The 16,062-nt window shown below is 47.0% G+C and overlaps 1 protein-coding gene across 5 annotated transcripts in view; it reads left to right on the top strand.

Annotated features, from left to right (window-relative positions):
• The window catches only part of znf536 (zinc finger protein 536), a 206,650-nt gene that overhangs the window by 37,292 nt on the left and 153,296 nt on the right, over positions 1-16,062 (top strand). For 2 of the 5 annotated variants that reach the window (XM_030724132.1, XM_030724131.1), the window contains exon 3: positions 4,982-5,084. The exons of 2 other annotated variants lie outside the window; for them this stretch is intronic. The gene's annotated coding sequence lies outside the window, so the exon portion shown is untranslated. Of the gene's footprint in view, positions 1-4,981; positions 5,085-5,870; positions 5,951-16,062 lie in introns of those variants that run through there. One more of the 5 variants, XM_030724137.1, reaches the window with a different exon arrangement.

Genomic DNA, 16,062 nt, shown 5'->3' with positions numbered 1-16,062 from the left:
GAGTAAGGGGATGGAGATGAAATGAAATACCCAGACGCTGCCTCCACCGGGGCCTGATTGAGTTCAGGTGGCTGGGAAGTGTCTCACCCAGGGCTAGTTGTCAGTGAAGGATCTGCTGTCTTCTCGCGTGTCTGTGCTGCGGGCGAACCGCTCCACGTCGGGTGGGCTGCTTTGACAGATCTCCGTGCGCCTCCCGTGTTGTGGGGGGACAGGCCGTTGACACACTTCATATTTCAAAAAGCAAGGTCTGAGGAAGAAATGAAGATTGATGTGTGGCGACGCATCGCCTTTTCCTTCCATATATTATCATTTACACATACATGACACCCCTGAGCACGACTCCATGACTGCATATACATGGACACGATCCAAGGCGGCGCACACACTCACATGGGAGGGGGCTTCCTCTGTTATTAGAGACATGTGATACAATTGCATTTGATCTCCAAATAAACAGGGAATCAGTCCATCTCCTCGGTGAAGATGGCAGATGTGATGGATGAGCACATTAGCATTGAGGACAACATTAGATTTGCTCAAAATTATTGATCTTTTGTTTGTGAGCCAAGTCGGCGATAAATAACAGTGCATGGGAGATGTGACTCATTATCACGGTGCCAAAAGCCTGACAGACCTCTGTCAAAGCACTCTCTCCTTCCCCCCGCTCTTCCTCCTTCCTTCCTTTCATCTCCATCACTATGAGCCAATTTAATCTGTTTTTAATCCTTCGCTCTTTTCTGTCAGTGCCGCCTTTAAACGTGGGGCCTCACTGTCACTATCTGATTCCCTTAAAATTTTAATCCTGCACTGATAACCCTGTATTATTACATGTTACACACAGGCAGCAGCAGGACACTCACACATACACAGACAAATATGTACACACGGCGTTTAGTGGCTCTCTTAGTGTTTTTATTCCTTTTTACCTTCTTAGTGAAGAAAAAATCCTTTTATCACACAATGGGTAATTTATATCCATTACCAGCGTTTTCAATCCTTTTCAGCACGGCTGTCACTGCCTTTGGCACACTCGTGATTAATGTGATCTAATAATAGTCTGCCATTATATTTCCTTTAGTAAAACATGTACCAACATCCTATTCAGCTCCACGAAATTCATTGCCCCTTAAAATTTTTCCCCTTTTCGTTTAAAAGACAAGATTGCTGTTTTTTTTTTTTCTGCTCCTATGAGGAGGTGATATTTGTTGGGGGTGTGGGTGCTGCTTTTTGCAGATACAAACGGGGTTTGTGTGAAGTGTTTGTGGTGGTCTGCAGGTCAGAGTGAGTGAGTGAGTGTTCCTCACACTGAACGCAAAGGCCTGACGGAGTATTTCTCAGAGATCGACCCCTCACCCGCTGAACTTTAGACTGGACTTCTACGTGTACAACAGCAGCTCGTGTAAACACGTCACAGCGTTGTTTCCGGCGGACGTATCACCTGCGCTGCAGCTCTTTGTCTCTCGTTTTTATGAATGAAACTGTTGGGCGGTCGCTCTCGGCCTCTCCATCGTTTCATCGGCGCTCTTCGTGGGAAACACGTCTGTTAGCTCAGGTTTTAAAAACAGCAGCCCGCGGGCTCACGCCCCAGAGAGGAAGCCCTCAGTGCAGACACGAAGCTGAGGGTCAGGACCTTTACCCAAACCAGCAGCAGCGTGTTAATGACTAACCTCCTGCTGTGGATGATCATCTCAGACTGAAGTTCGGTCTGTTTTCAGCATCTTCTTCCTGCCACATGATGGCGTGTGTCCTCCGCCCACCAAGGACCCTCAGCTTTACTGAGAGAGTTTAAACCCTCATCCTCCTCATCTGAGCCTAACCACAAGCTCTGCAGCTAGCCACCAGCTAGCACATCGTTACCTGTCAGTGAGCCCGAAGTCACGAACCCCTCCGAACGCGCTGTTTAGTACTCGCCTTCGTTTAAATCAGGAATCTCTGAAAGAACCGGCAGCCAGAACATCTGTGCGGGTTGGACAGCAGCTCAGAAATCCTGCAGCTGCTTGATGGCTTCCTCTCTCTGTCTGTGTTGTTTTATTTTAACTCTGTAGTTTTGATTCTTTATTGGTGGAGGAAACAGGACGGAATGCTTCCATGTTTTTAGCCTTCAGGAGATCAGGAGAACCTTTCTGTCACTGGAAGAACAGTTTGGGTTGGCTTCCTCTGAAGAGCTCCTGTGGTCGAGTTTGACTTTGCACGTTTCATGTTTTGTGCTGAAAAATAATCAGGGGCTGTGTGACTGATGGATGCATGAATCCTTTGTGGGGATTGATTTGGAGTAATTTTTTTAAATTCTAAAATTAGATCAACCTCTCCAAACCGGATTTATGTGACTGTGGAGACGCTCGAGCCCAAACCAACAGGTTTCCCTTCTTTTGTTCTTCCTTTCTTTTTCTTTGTAGAGCAGGTAGTGATGGAGAGGAAGATGCTCCCCATAGAAAGGATTACGGTGTGGTGTGTGTGTGTTTGTGTGTGTGTGTGTGTGTGTGTGTGTGTGTGTGTGTGTGTGTGTGTGTGGTGGGTGTGTGTGTGTGGTTGCCGGGGAGGTGGTCCAGCAGTGGGCTGTGTTCCCTCCCAGCCGGACAGCCTGAGCCAGTCTGCCACTCATGGGGCACGTTTCAGATGGGGCGGTGCCAACACATGCGCGCGCGTGCGCACACACACACGAACACACACACACACACACACACACACACACAGATGAATAAAGTCATGTGCGCCGTGCCACACAAACACACACACCACACACAGATGAATAAAGTCATGTGCGCGTGCACACACACAACACACACACACACAAGATGAATAAAGTCATGGGCGCGTGCACACACACACACACACACCACACACCCACACACACACAAACACACACACACACACACACTTTCCTGGCTCCCTCCCACAAAGAGGGTTAACCCTTACTGGGTTCTTAGACTTGTATCCAGGATGAACAGGTGGTCCCACAAAACATGGGCATCCATTTCCTCATGACTTATCCTGGAGAGTGTGTGTGTGTGTGTGACACACACACACACACACATACACAGGGGCAGACATGGGTGGGGGTGTGTGGAGGGTTGGTGCACATGACTGTGTAGCTTCCCTACACCTTTTGAATATGTGTTTGGTGCTGTGTGTGTGTGTGTGTGTGTGTGTGTGTGTGTGTTGCTGTGTGAAATCGACATCAGATGGCCGTCGTGACAAGAACAATATTACATCCAAGTTTCATTTAGCCAGGGACGGCTAATGTGTGTGCGCCGTGTGAGCGTTTGTTTGTGTGTGTGTTGATCGGCTCCTGACCCCAGAATCCGACTGCATCAAACACAGCTGTCAACACTTTACGTCTTTGTCTCTCCCTGCGTTTCCCCCTTTTTCCTGCCGAACCCCCGCGTCCAGGATCCGTCCATTAAAGATAACTTGTATTGAGCTGCTTCTTATTCCCTTCAATCCTCCTTTCCCTCCTGTCTCCTGTGATCCTTTCCCAGCAGAGAAAATCGAAGGTAAACCTCTTCTGAGGAGAAAACGTGCACTTCACTTTGGATGTTTTTAAATATCACTACTGCGGATGGCGAGGACGTGTACGGTTGGCGTTTGGTGAGGCGCTTCAAAGTTGCATGTTTTTCACCTGACCACGGGCTGGGAGCTCCTCTCCTCACTCCCCTGTATTTGTTCCTTTGTGATCTGCGCCCCTGCGAGCCCCGTGTGAAATAGACGTTTTGAAAGATACGAGTAAGTAAGCAAAGAGAAGGCGAGGAAGGCGGCGAATGCAGCAGAATGAAGCTGAGGAGATAAACACAAACAGAGCAGAGAGAAAGAAAGCAGGTTTCTCTCTGAGTCAGCGGCTTTTAGTAAAGTCTGATTAAACGAGGTAGGAAAGCGCTTGGGGTAGTAAATAACAGAGGTGTCAAAATGTTGCTTAATGACCTGGATATCTACTGCATGAAATATGGATCTGCAGCTCGGTGCAGGGGCTGCGTTTTTTCTTTAATGTGTAGGCGAGTTCAGTTTAAAACAACTTACTGAGAGTGAACAGCAGCTTTGCATTATCAGTAACTTCATTTCAGCTGCTTTATCTTTGTTAATAACATTAAAGACAATCACAGTGAACAGATCAAAGGAACCTGTTGGAATAAGTGTATCATCCCATCTGCTGTGTTTTTACTCATTAATTAGCCTATCATTGGGCCTCTTTTTTTGACTCACTCTGTCAGCAGTCCAATCATGAAAGACGGGACGTCTCCCATCAGTGTGTGGATCTGCGTTGTGAGTTTGGCGTTTCTTCCTGGGTTTTTTTCTTACTTGGGCCTGATGCTGTTTGGACCGATGGGCAGAGCTGTGGAGTTACCATCTAACACTGGCTCGCTGCTTGGTTAGAAATCCACTGCCATCTGAAGTGGAAGCATATTTTGTCTCATTTTCTTCAGTGATGGTAGGTTATATGATTTCATTTAAAAATGTAAAATTGTATTTTAGCAGCCAACCACGACATCATAAAAGTCAGATGAAAGATGGACTCGGCACCCTGGCCGTCACCGTGCAGGTTTCTGGAGGTGACCCTGTTTGGATGACCGAGCTAAACTCGAACCCGTTCGTAAAGAGGATGGTGTCATCTAATTATCTAATGCCTGTTATATATACACCAAGTAACTATACCGCTGCACTGGTAACATTATTAACAAGTTATCCTTTTTAAAATAAGAGGCTAAACTCTATTTTTTAAAGGTTTACAGTCTGATGTAGGAACCAATGAAAGCCTCAGGAAGAAGAGCAAAATAAAAATACTGTTGTGAGACTTCGGTGAGAAATAGAAACTGATAAGAGCTGCAGGGATTCAGCCAGCAGAGCATCAGTTGATTCACCTTCCCCTCCTCTTTCCCGGGGACGGGGGGCTTCCTAAGGAGGGGATACAGGGCGATGGGGGGGGGCAGTGGTGGTGGCGGTGGACTCAGCACTTTCGTTATCTTCTTTCTCTCTCTCTCTCTCTCAGGGCTCCCTGATCAGTGCCGACCAGAAGCAGAGCTGAAGCTGGCTTAACGGGGCTGAGCACACCGTCGCGCTGTCTAAGAAACTACCCCCACCCACCATCTGAGGTGACTGTCTGAGGTGACTCAGGGCTTTCAGGGAAGAGGAAGTGAGCCAGGGAAGCGGGGGTTGGGGGGGGGGGGGGGGGGGGGGGGGGGGGGGGGGGGGGGGGGGGGGGGGGGGGGGGGGGGGGGGGGGGGGGGGGGGGGGGGGGGGGGGGGGGGGGGGGGGGGGGGGGGGGGGGGGGGGGGGGGGGGGGGGGGGGGGGGGGGGGGGGGGGGGGGGGGGGGGGGGGGGGGGGGGGGGGGGGGGATGTGGTACTACTTGGGGTGTAGAACAAGGTAGTAGGAATAACTGTGGAGTGGTTTGGTATTTATTAGGTCACAGCAGTGTGGCATGAATGATTGAAACTCAAGTGTCAGTAGGCAGAAGGAATGAGGAAGGATTATGGGATGGAGAAGATAGTGAAAAGATGGAGATGGGGGAAGTCTCTGCTGAGCCCATTATGATGGCAGTGTGTGTGGGGTGATGAATGACGATCACCATGATAATGTCACACTGAGCATTGGCAGGGACGTCCGTTGTACGTGGACATGTGAAGAGACTGCATGAGCATATCAACGATAATTCCTGTTTAATCCCATTAGTTAGCCGTTAGTGGTTCCTCTATGTTTAAGTCCAGGCTGCTGTGCCGTCGCTATCGTTCTTTGTGCCTGTGTGTGCACCGGTAGCTGTGTGTTCATGCACGCCTGCATTATGTAATATTGATATGCTTGTGTGTGTGTGACCTGACCTGCAGTTGAGGGCTTCAGGTGCAGGGAGGGGAGTGCAGAAAGTGCAAGTCAAGCTCAGGAGGAGAAGCCTTGAAAGCTCAGTGTGACTGAGCCGAGTGGGACCAGCAGGCCCGAGTGGCCTGATGCTCCGAGGATGCAAGGTTAGTTCACCTAGCAGCTATTTGTTGTGCAGCTGTGGAAATGCCTTTGCCGTCATATTGGGAATATCTAGCCGAGGTGTGGAGGAACATGTTGCATTCATCTGTTAACAGCAGGCCTGATACATGCAGAGATTTATTTCTGCTGGTATTAAAATGGGGACTGACGGTGACACTGGTGAACTCTCCTCACATCACCTCTCTTGCTCTCCTCTACCAATTTTGGATGCCGACACTAAACGGATCTGCGATAATTCAGATGTGACTCGGAGAATATATAGACGTGTGTGTGGTGTGTGTGCGTGCGTGAAGCAGTGTGCCGTGTAAAGTCAGGAATTATGGCAAAAAAATGTCTGAATAATTTAGCACTCACATTAATTTTCTAATGCCATTCTTTAGACTCTGACTGCGTCACTCTAACAAATGCGTATGTCGGAAAGTTCAGGGGATTTTGTAGAGTGCCTGTGAACAGTGAGTGATGGCAACCAGCCGGCTCGCAGCTCCCTCTTGTCTACCAGCAGCTCCATGTGAGCCCTGTGCACCATATTCTTTCCTCAGAACTAACACCACGGTGAATCGAACAAAAAGGCCACATATTTTATTTATGTGTCAGAAGTGTGGTGAAAGGAGGGCTGGGAGGGAGCGGGGCGTATCACTCTATCTGCTGGTTGATATCATTCCATCCATGCGGATCAATTCTCTCAGACAGAGGGAGATGAGAAAGGAGCGCACGGAGGAGGGAGGGAAGTAAGGCAAGCTGGAATGGTGGTCGTATTGATTTGTCAAAGAAATATAGCGTTGCGTGATTTGCTTAAACGTCCACATAAACCTGAGCTGTCAGAAGCGGGCAGGCAAACACTGACATTTGGCCACGCTGACGTGGAGTGTGGATTTTCTGCTTGGCTAAGCTGTACGGTGTCTTTAACATCCACTTCATGTGGAAACAGAAAAGTGGGATATGCTTCTCAAAAATATGGATTCAAATGACCGAATCTTTTACTCAAACTCCCTTTTATCACCACATATTAGCTTTATGCACAACTTTCAGCTGCATCTCTCAGCACATTTTACTCACACATGCGCCAGGCATCAACCTCTGGGGCTGAAAAATAGTCACCAAAACCTGCAGTTCCTCTGGAGTCCAGCAGAGGCAGCAGTAAGTCAGTCCCCACAGACTCCCATGTTAAAACTTTCCAGCTGAAATAAACACCTTTACAGCTGATACAGAAACTGCTTTAGTCTCTGTAGATCATTTACCCCTTCATAACAGCTGTATGGGGGGAGGATGTTTCTGTAACTCACCTATTTAAATAAAGTTGGCATTATTAGGGGCGTGGCCTCTCTGACTGACAGTGGATGGCGACACAGCGGCTGTAGCTGCTAGTTGTCTGCTGGGCTTCACCTCAGCTCCCTGAACTGGACCTGTGGACCGTGTTTGTGTGTTGGAGCCTTTTGGAGAATTTTATTGCAGTTATCTGACCAATAATATGGCTGCTGTGGCTTCATTGGACTAACAGGCCGGCCAAGAAGGCGGAGCTCCAGTTTGCTGAGTGAGATTCTGGGATTTATGTCACTGAGCACTGATTAGCTGGTATCTATGTCTGTATGTGTCTGTGGATGCACACGGATTGCCAAGCTAGCTAGCATTAGCTGCTAACTTAGCACTCCACCCCCTCAACCAAATATGGTCACTTCCTGGAACAAAGAAAAAAGAAACAACATGGTGGCAGCCACGAAACTAAAGTCAAGGCTTTTAAAATGAACCACATGGACTGTATTTAATCATTAGCTGGTAAATTATAATTCTGCTAGAATTTATTTACTAATATTATGAAATCACATCACCAACTATATATTAAAAAAATATAAAAATACTATTGCTACCTCCTGTTCATAGCAGGTAGCTTAAGTTCAAGTTTAAGCCCAAGAAACACAGTAAGACATTATTTTAGGCTTCACTGTAACTTTTCTGTGTTTACACCAGTCTAACCTCATATCTGCACCAGATCCAGGAGATCTAAAGTTTAATCCCCATAACACGGCCATGCATCTGCAGCTGCTCGGGCCCGTCACACTGCGAATAGCTACAGCAAACCTTAAAAAAAATGGCAGTGCAACCTCTCGTTAAGCTACAACTTCATTTAAGCCCACCCATGCAAATTTAGCTGAGATGAATTCTTATGTCTCACAATACTCAGACAGCAACTTGTGCTCAGTGGTTCAAAGAATTCACCAAAGTTTTGGTAATTCTCTTTAAAAAAAATCCAAAATGTGGCCATTGGGGAGTGGAGGCAAGCTCCCTTCCTCTCAGTGAATACATGCCTGGCACAAGGACAAGACTGACGGGGGAATGAAATTAAAGAGCAGTTAAAGAAAACTGGAGAAGAAAGAGGAGAGAGTGTGCACAGGGCCATAAAGGGGATAGTTTAACCATTGATCGAGAGCAGTGGTGGAAATGGCAGCTGTAAATCAATTTTATCTTGGAGCAGCTAAAGAGTGTTTTCTAATGAGGTTAATGCCACGTAATGGCTAAATTCCTCTGCTTAAAAGATGCCCTCAAGGTGGTGGCGAGAGATAGATGTCGCCATGGAAAGCTTAACACCTCACATTGAGCACGAAGCCAGGGGATGCCTGTTTCTTTCAGCCACTTTCTCTCTTAAATCATTTATTGTTGGAGGGCTTCAGCAGCTCTTTATATCATCCAGAACACCTTCCTCTGGGTAACTTGTTTATCAACACACAGATACATCTATGGACTACACTGGCCCGCTTAGTAAATTATTCATCCACTGTCCACTTCCAGTATGATGAGTTCCTCTCCAACCACAACTACAGCACCCAAAACAAACACGCAAAGCGCTGATGGCAATCTCAACACTCTGAAAACCTTATCAATCAGATTTAAACCACAGCGGGACTCTTTAATACAGCTCAGCATCTGCACAAGCAGTCCACCTAAAGTAAGGAGACTTTTTAAACTGTAAGTCCAACCTGAGCTTGAACTGTGGATGGTACTGCTTATTTTCTGGACCCCTCTTCAGCTTTTTGACTGCCTCCATGCTGGTTTTTGTCCCCAGGACTGATTTATGCTTTAAAATGTTTTTGTCCGTACTGAGTTTGGATGTCAGGAAATAGTTTCTGTTTAATTTGGTTGACCTCTGAAAAAATCAGGGTGTTTATAAAGTCCTGTTGTTAGGGGTGTGGACAGCTGTCTTATACATTATATATATCTTCCATGCTACATTTTTGGTGGCAGCAGGCTAAGGAAATTGGTGTTTTGGCCAAAATGCGTCATCTAAATCTTGCCCTGAGGTCTTTCCTGGGATATGTACATGCACCCAGAATCCATCCATGAGCGTGAACAATGTAATTACCTCAGTAAGCCAGCTGGCTCTCGATATATAGCCTGTCCTGACCCGGACAGACCGTGATGGCAAGGCACACCCCGAAGGGAACAAACTGGTTAGCAAGTGGGGGCCGTCTCATTGGCATGAGGCTGTTTCATTCATCTGTACGGTGGAATCTGTGAGCTTCTGGAAGAACGGGGCTCTGAAGCTGAACCAGAATATCTCATTAGAGTCTTTGTAGCTGAAGGAGTTTAAATGCCCGTATCAGTTAAATAACACTGTGTGCTAGCAGTGGTTCAAAAAGTCTAGTTAGCATCATCTAATTTTCCCAGAAACCCCACACCAGACCCGGGGCTGCGCTACTACTTTGCACATTTAAAGGCAACTCAAAAAGTGATTAGGCTCACATACGCAGGTGTGAGTTGGTTCATTTCCAGTTGGAGACTCTCTAACGGTAATCACTGAGTGCACAACAGGAAAATAATACAAGTAAACATCCACTTGTGCTGCTTTTTCATGCCAGTACTTCTGTCTCCTTTGCACCCCTTCCTGAGTTGGCGTAGGGCGAAGCACTTAGAGAAGGGTGGAGCGATGAAATTCAACAACTGATACAACCTCAGCTGATATGCACAGGGATTCCCACAGCTTCCCATATCTAGCCTAATCACAAGCTAGCTAGCTAGCATGTCAGCAGACGCAGACACGTTAAAATATTACATTACACAAATTACATTAGTTAATGGAGGCGTGAGGAATCCTCTTTGTCTTCAGTGAGAGTGATCCGAGGAGTCTGTTAGCTGTAAACTAGACTCCTCCATAAGGTTGCTAATGGAAAACAGCTCCCAATCAGCAAGTGTTTTTTTTTGTGATTTGGACGCATTACGGCTGCATTGAATAATTGCATTATGGGAGAGGCTTGGAGGATTCAGGTGATGCTGAACAGGCTTCACGATTCCCCGTTATTAAGGAACCATCACAGTCATGCTTCATGTACCGATGCAACACATTTATGAGTTTAATTATATATTACACAACATTAAAACCACCTACCTGATATGGAGTAGCCCACCCTCGTGCCGCCAGAGTAGCGCTGGATATTCGGGGCGTGGCTGGAGGTCCCGTGGTGGAGGATCCTGCTGGTGAGCTCAGCCATTACACCTACCTGGGCACTGACCAATCAGAGGCTGCTCTTTTTGACACAGCAGTCGGGTTTTAATGTCCCTTTTTTATTCATCATTGATTGAGTCATCCACGACTTGTTGATTTGACAGCAGCTGTTGGCACCACCCTGAATGATCGTGGCCATGTTCGAGCCACTCAAAGGGCGAAGCCCACTCTCACAAACACCATCTTTATGCCACTGCAGCGACGGTATTCCTCCTCGAAAAGGGTCGACTCAAACGGAAATCTGAGAGAAGATGAAGGCTGTTCACTGAAAAAGATCAATGGATCATTTTGAATGAATGTGTATGGGTTATTTTGACTCCTGTTTGCAATCCAGACTGGCCCACCGGCACCATAAAGACCATCCAGTCCAGTCCTGTGGGTTTTGGGGTGGGGCCTTCACGGATGCTCGCTCAGGTTAGGATCTGATTTCTGAGCAGCTTTGGTGGAGCTGCAGAGTCCACTCTGTGTAACAGTGTTTGGGTGGGTGCCAGGTCCCACTGCAATGAAATGATCAATATTGCTCACTTCCTCCATCAGTGACTGATTGGTTTATTATAGTACAGGCGCTCATTGACCAAGCTAAACAGACTGGGAGTCAGACAGGAGGCATGTAGACATTAAAATAGAGCACAGTGTCTTCATACCACTGGGGTGTTTGTGTGTGTGTGTGTGTGTGATATTCCTTTTAAGAGGACAGTCGTCACCTCCATATTGTAAATGCACAGGTGCTTTAAGGTGAGGTCCAGGCTCACGTTAGGCTGTGATGCTCTGTGAAGCCATGGAAACATGACTGTGTGTGAGAGTGTGTGTGTGTGAAAATTGAGTACAACCGGCACGCAGCATGAAACTTAAGGAAAGTTCATCTCCACAGACCTCTAGCATTGATCACTGGGGCCCTAAAGCTATTATCATGATCTAATTAGGTTTAACATAAGTCTGTGTCACGGCCCGGTGCAAGGCTGCCTTGTCCCCAATTCCACACTTTCACAGCACCCCAATTTAAAAATAGCACACGCACCACATGAATACTAATACTTTTTTTCATTTACACTTTAATGTCAGACTGAGGTCTAAGCAAGGAGAAATGATGTAATCCACACCGAGCGACTGGGGGGTGACCTCCCAGGTTTCCCCTCTCGGGTGGATGCATGTTGGTGCTCTGTGATCCATCAAAGGGGAAAAAACACAGCCTGTGTTTGAAATGTTAATCTGGAATAATGTTGTGTTTGTCACCATACTGTGGCTGCCAATGGGCTAATGTGTGTTGTAAAATGTACAGCTTCGCATTGCTTGGTGTGGAAATTCTTAATTTTTTAATGCACCTTAAATCACACATAAATCTTTTTTAATCTGACAATTTGACATTCAGAAGATGGAACAACATAAAAAGTCATAATCTACCTGGCCTCATCCAACCTCTAACTCTACCTTTTGGAGAATAAATTACCTGTTTCTTTTTTTAATTAAATATTTATACTTTTTTGTTTGCTTATTGGTGTGATTTTCGATTACAAGAATACGTACGTGTTGGTGCAGGGTCAGGGTCAGGGTTTAGCACCAACCGTGGCCTAGAACTCACAGGGTTAGCCTGTAAGCCTCCAGCAGCATCGTAGAGCCGGGGTTACGCTGCATTTTAGCCACATGCTAAACAAGCACAGCTTCAGAAAATGGATTCTCTCTTTAAAGCAACCCTCCTTTGGGCTTCAGGTGGCCCGAAGCAGGTCACCAGCAAGCAGGTAGAGTATAATCAGACACAGTCTGTCTGTGCTCGTATGAGTCAGAGATGATCTGAACGGGAATCGGAGGGAGAAGCGTGCAGCCGGCGACCTAATAAGACGACCTTTAAGGTGTACCCATAAATAGAGCTGTCAAAGAAATACCACCACTGTAAGACACTATGTTTAATGTGGCTTGTGTAGCTTATATGTGGGTTGAGGTGTTTTAATAATTACCTGCTCCGACATCTTTTTCATTTTCAGCATGATTAGCGGCCGTGGTGTGCACGGCTGGCACAGTGGGTGGCTGAAGGCGAATGCTTGCACACACACTGAACACTGTTTCCTCTTCACAAAGCCACTTTTTTCCCCAATATTGTACAGTCTATGCATCCACTCCAGCGGTATTATCTCAGGGCCGGGCTCCGGAGCCGTGCTTCAGCCCCCGTATCGGGAAGCACAAGTGTAAAAAAAAAAAAGGTGTTAAGAGGAATCCCCTCCCTCTCTGCTGCTCCTGTGTCCTCTGTTATTATGAATAGTGGTAAGAGAGAAATGCATATACCCCATTCAGACGTGTTCGTGGTTTCTGAAGGACCACTCTCACCAAACGAGGACCCTTTTTCTCCCCCCCGACCCCCTCTTTTGATTGATATGTGAAATCCGTCTCTCTCTGCAGCTCTAAAGGCAGTCCCTGTGTGTGTCTGAAAGGTGCTCATTGTTGAGCAGAGACCACTTTGTCAAGAAACAATCCTGTTCCCAAGGAAGCTGAGAATGTCTTAAAAAAGATACAGGCCCTTATTGTGTACATGGGGAACTTTAATTTTGTGTGTGAGGTCATTTTAATCCTGATTAATTTTTATAGTAGCGGTTGTAGTTCAATGGCTGGTCGCCCTAATGCTCCAAAGAAGGAGCAAAATAAAGGAAGAATGGGAGGGAATGAAAATCCCACCCACAGGCCCGCCGAACAATCCCAAACTTAAAGTGTCACAGGGAGCGAGGAGGAAGGGTGGGGGCCTTTGTTGATGGACACATTGGGATGTATTTAAGTTCTACAAAGGAGGTTGTCTGAATGGAGGCCTGATTTTTGCTACAAGGTTTAAGATGCGCGGTCTAAGGGTAGATTTGCCACGGTGTGAAGTTTGTGTAGGGTAATCTCTGAGGCCACAGTGGCCTCTGAGGAGAGGAAAGGCTTCTGTGACGCTGCTAACGTGTCAGCATCCCGCTTCTCTCCAGCCGACCCCGACTGATTCTTTTCGATGACGGACCTCTCAGCAAACTAATGGCCATATTTGTTCTGCGGCGGCTTTGCCCTCTGGCCTGCCGTAGGTTAGGCTGGCTGCGAGCCTATTAGGCTGATGAGTTGAAATGTAAACTCGGAGCAAACGAACACGCGATCGCCCAATCTGGACACAGTTCGCAGGTTTTTCAGGCACTAGATGAACACATTTTATTTTGTTGAATTCTTCAAACGTTGCAGGAGGCTTGCTCATCACCACTGTGGCTAAATGGAAACTGGATCTCGTTTGAGAAACGGCAGGGTGAGACAAAACAGTGTGATTCATAATGGTTATTTATGTACCATGTAGCTGAAACTCAGCAGGGGGCAAAGGCATGGTCTTAACTAAGTACATCTTTTTCTGCTTAGTTTCTCCTCAGTTGGGCTCGCGGCCGATCTTTTCTGATATCATCTCAGGGTTTTGATCATCCCCAAAATAACGAGTGCAGGAGTCTGCTGGACTGGAGCAAAGAAATTAGGTGCATTCAAACAAGTTTCACTGGTGTCTGTCGCGTCGGCGGCAGAAGGATGCACACAGCTTTGCTTACCTCCACTTTGGTGACACAGCCTCATAATCCCCCCCAAATTCCAGCAGCTAGCAAACACGCAAACAAAGAGGAAGCCTGTCCCTGCATTACAGCGAGCAGCAGACATTTTTCTAACTTTGTGTTTCCCCCTCTTTCCTCTAACTGTCCTTTATTTCTTCCTCTGCCTCCCCTCCTCCCTCTCCCCCCTCTGTTCTGAGATGCAGAGATCCAAGTGCGCAATGGTGCATTACTAAGGACACCTGCTCTGTTGACGTGGCCAGACAGATTGACTGTGTGTTTGTGTGCACGTGTGCTTTTATTCATTCATCGAGACGGGGACCAAACCCATCAGAACAGTTCGGGAGTGAGTCTGCTCGATGCCGCCTCCAATCACTCTTTAACTCTGCGAACCGGAACGAGCCGCACCGGCGACCTTTGCCACGCAGACATCATGTGCAAAGCAGAAGGACATTAGTGAGGCCTTTATTTTTTCTGTAATGGACCATATCTTTGCTATTTATTTAAATCACTTTAAAACCATTCACACAAAGAGATTTATGTGGAAGCATAAACCCATATTCTGTCTGCTTCATGCCACACACACACACAACACACACACACACACACACACACACACACACACACACACACACACACACACACACACACACACACCAAAACATTTTAAATAAGAAATATAAGGGACCCTTTCTCCATGGCTTTTCATGAATTTGTCCCAAAATGGAGAGAGTCCTCTTTCCAGAGGGTGGAGATGAACAAAGGAGGGACAGTTCAATGCTGTGGAGGGCACAATGTGTTCTGTTACATTACACTGTACTTCTTCTCTGGATGGAGGCAAAAGGCGAGCAAAAAGGCAGATTTTGCCACCTTATTACTGACGTTTGAATGAGTTCTCCTAAACCGCCACCCTGCACACCCACCGCACCCCAACCGACATACAAAAAATCTTATTCACTTAGTATGTAGGTCACATTACAGTGGTGTCTAGCTATTGGACATGGGCTTAGATAACTGTTTGTCGAGTATTAAATGCTTTCGCTGCATCAGCAGCCTCTGCCGCTGGTATTTCTCACACAGCTGTGCGACTGAAAGGAGGCAGCACCGCAGCAAAAATCATGTCACCCTCATACACACACACACACACACACTGTTTGTGTATACTTAAAACACCATGTTTGTGTAAAACATTCATTTTTCACAAAAAAGTGTCCGATGTGAGCATGAAAACAGGCTCTGAAAGCGTCAGTAAATGAGGCCGTGCTTTGGTGACTGTGAGGCAAACCCACTGACCTGAGGCGCTAACTCAAGCACATGAATCTTTGCTTTTCTTTCCTCTTATCCCTGTTTGCTTTGGGTGACCTTGCACACCAGCCCCGATGCAGAGTGTTCACACAGCACTGCCCTAATGGCTTAGGGAGGCCCCAGTGTGGCCGGTCCTTTCCACTGAAAACGCCCTCACCGTTCGAGCCTTCCTCCCTCAATTGTACGCTCGCTTCAACCACCGCAACCTCTGATTTGAAAATGGCCAGGCGGAGGTGCAGGGCAGAGGAGAAAATTGCACCTGCTTTTATAGCAGCAGGATCCAGGCGAGGAGTTAAGTGTTCACTTAAATCAGAAAGGCAGGAGACAAGAGGGGCATGGAGCAGCTGCACAGTTTTGCCCTCTGTTGTCTTTGCATGAAATGAAAGATGCAAGAAGTATGAGTGTGTGTGTTTGTGAGTTTTCCTCCCCTCCCTCCATCCTTTGTATGAAATGAGCCCAGATGGTGATTGATTTTTCAAGTGCTGACATCCCTGCTTGAGAAGCACCCCTCCATTCCACACACACACACACACACACACACACACACATGCACGCTTCTTTGTGCCGAACAAGTCAGGCACACTAACATCTCGGTGCCATCATCAATCTTTGTGACTGCCAGCAACCACTATTGATTGACAAAAGTATGCACGCATGCAAACAAACACACACACACACACACACACTTGTAATCATCCAAACACACACGCACAGAGCAGGAGGTCACTTCCACTCTGATGCTGCAGATATGCGGACATGG

Source organism: Archocentrus centrarchus, unplaced genomic scaffold (genome assembly GCF_007364275.1).
Source record: "Archocentrus centrarchus isolate MPI-CPG fArcCen1 unplaced genomic scaffold, fArcCen1 scaffold_32_ctg1, whole genome shotgun sequence".
NCBI classification, from domain to species: domain Eukaryota; kingdom Metazoa; phylum Chordata; class Actinopteri; order Cichliformes; family Cichlidae; genus Archocentrus; species Archocentrus centrarchus.
This window is presented reverse-complemented; position numbering and strand designations above follow the sequence as displayed.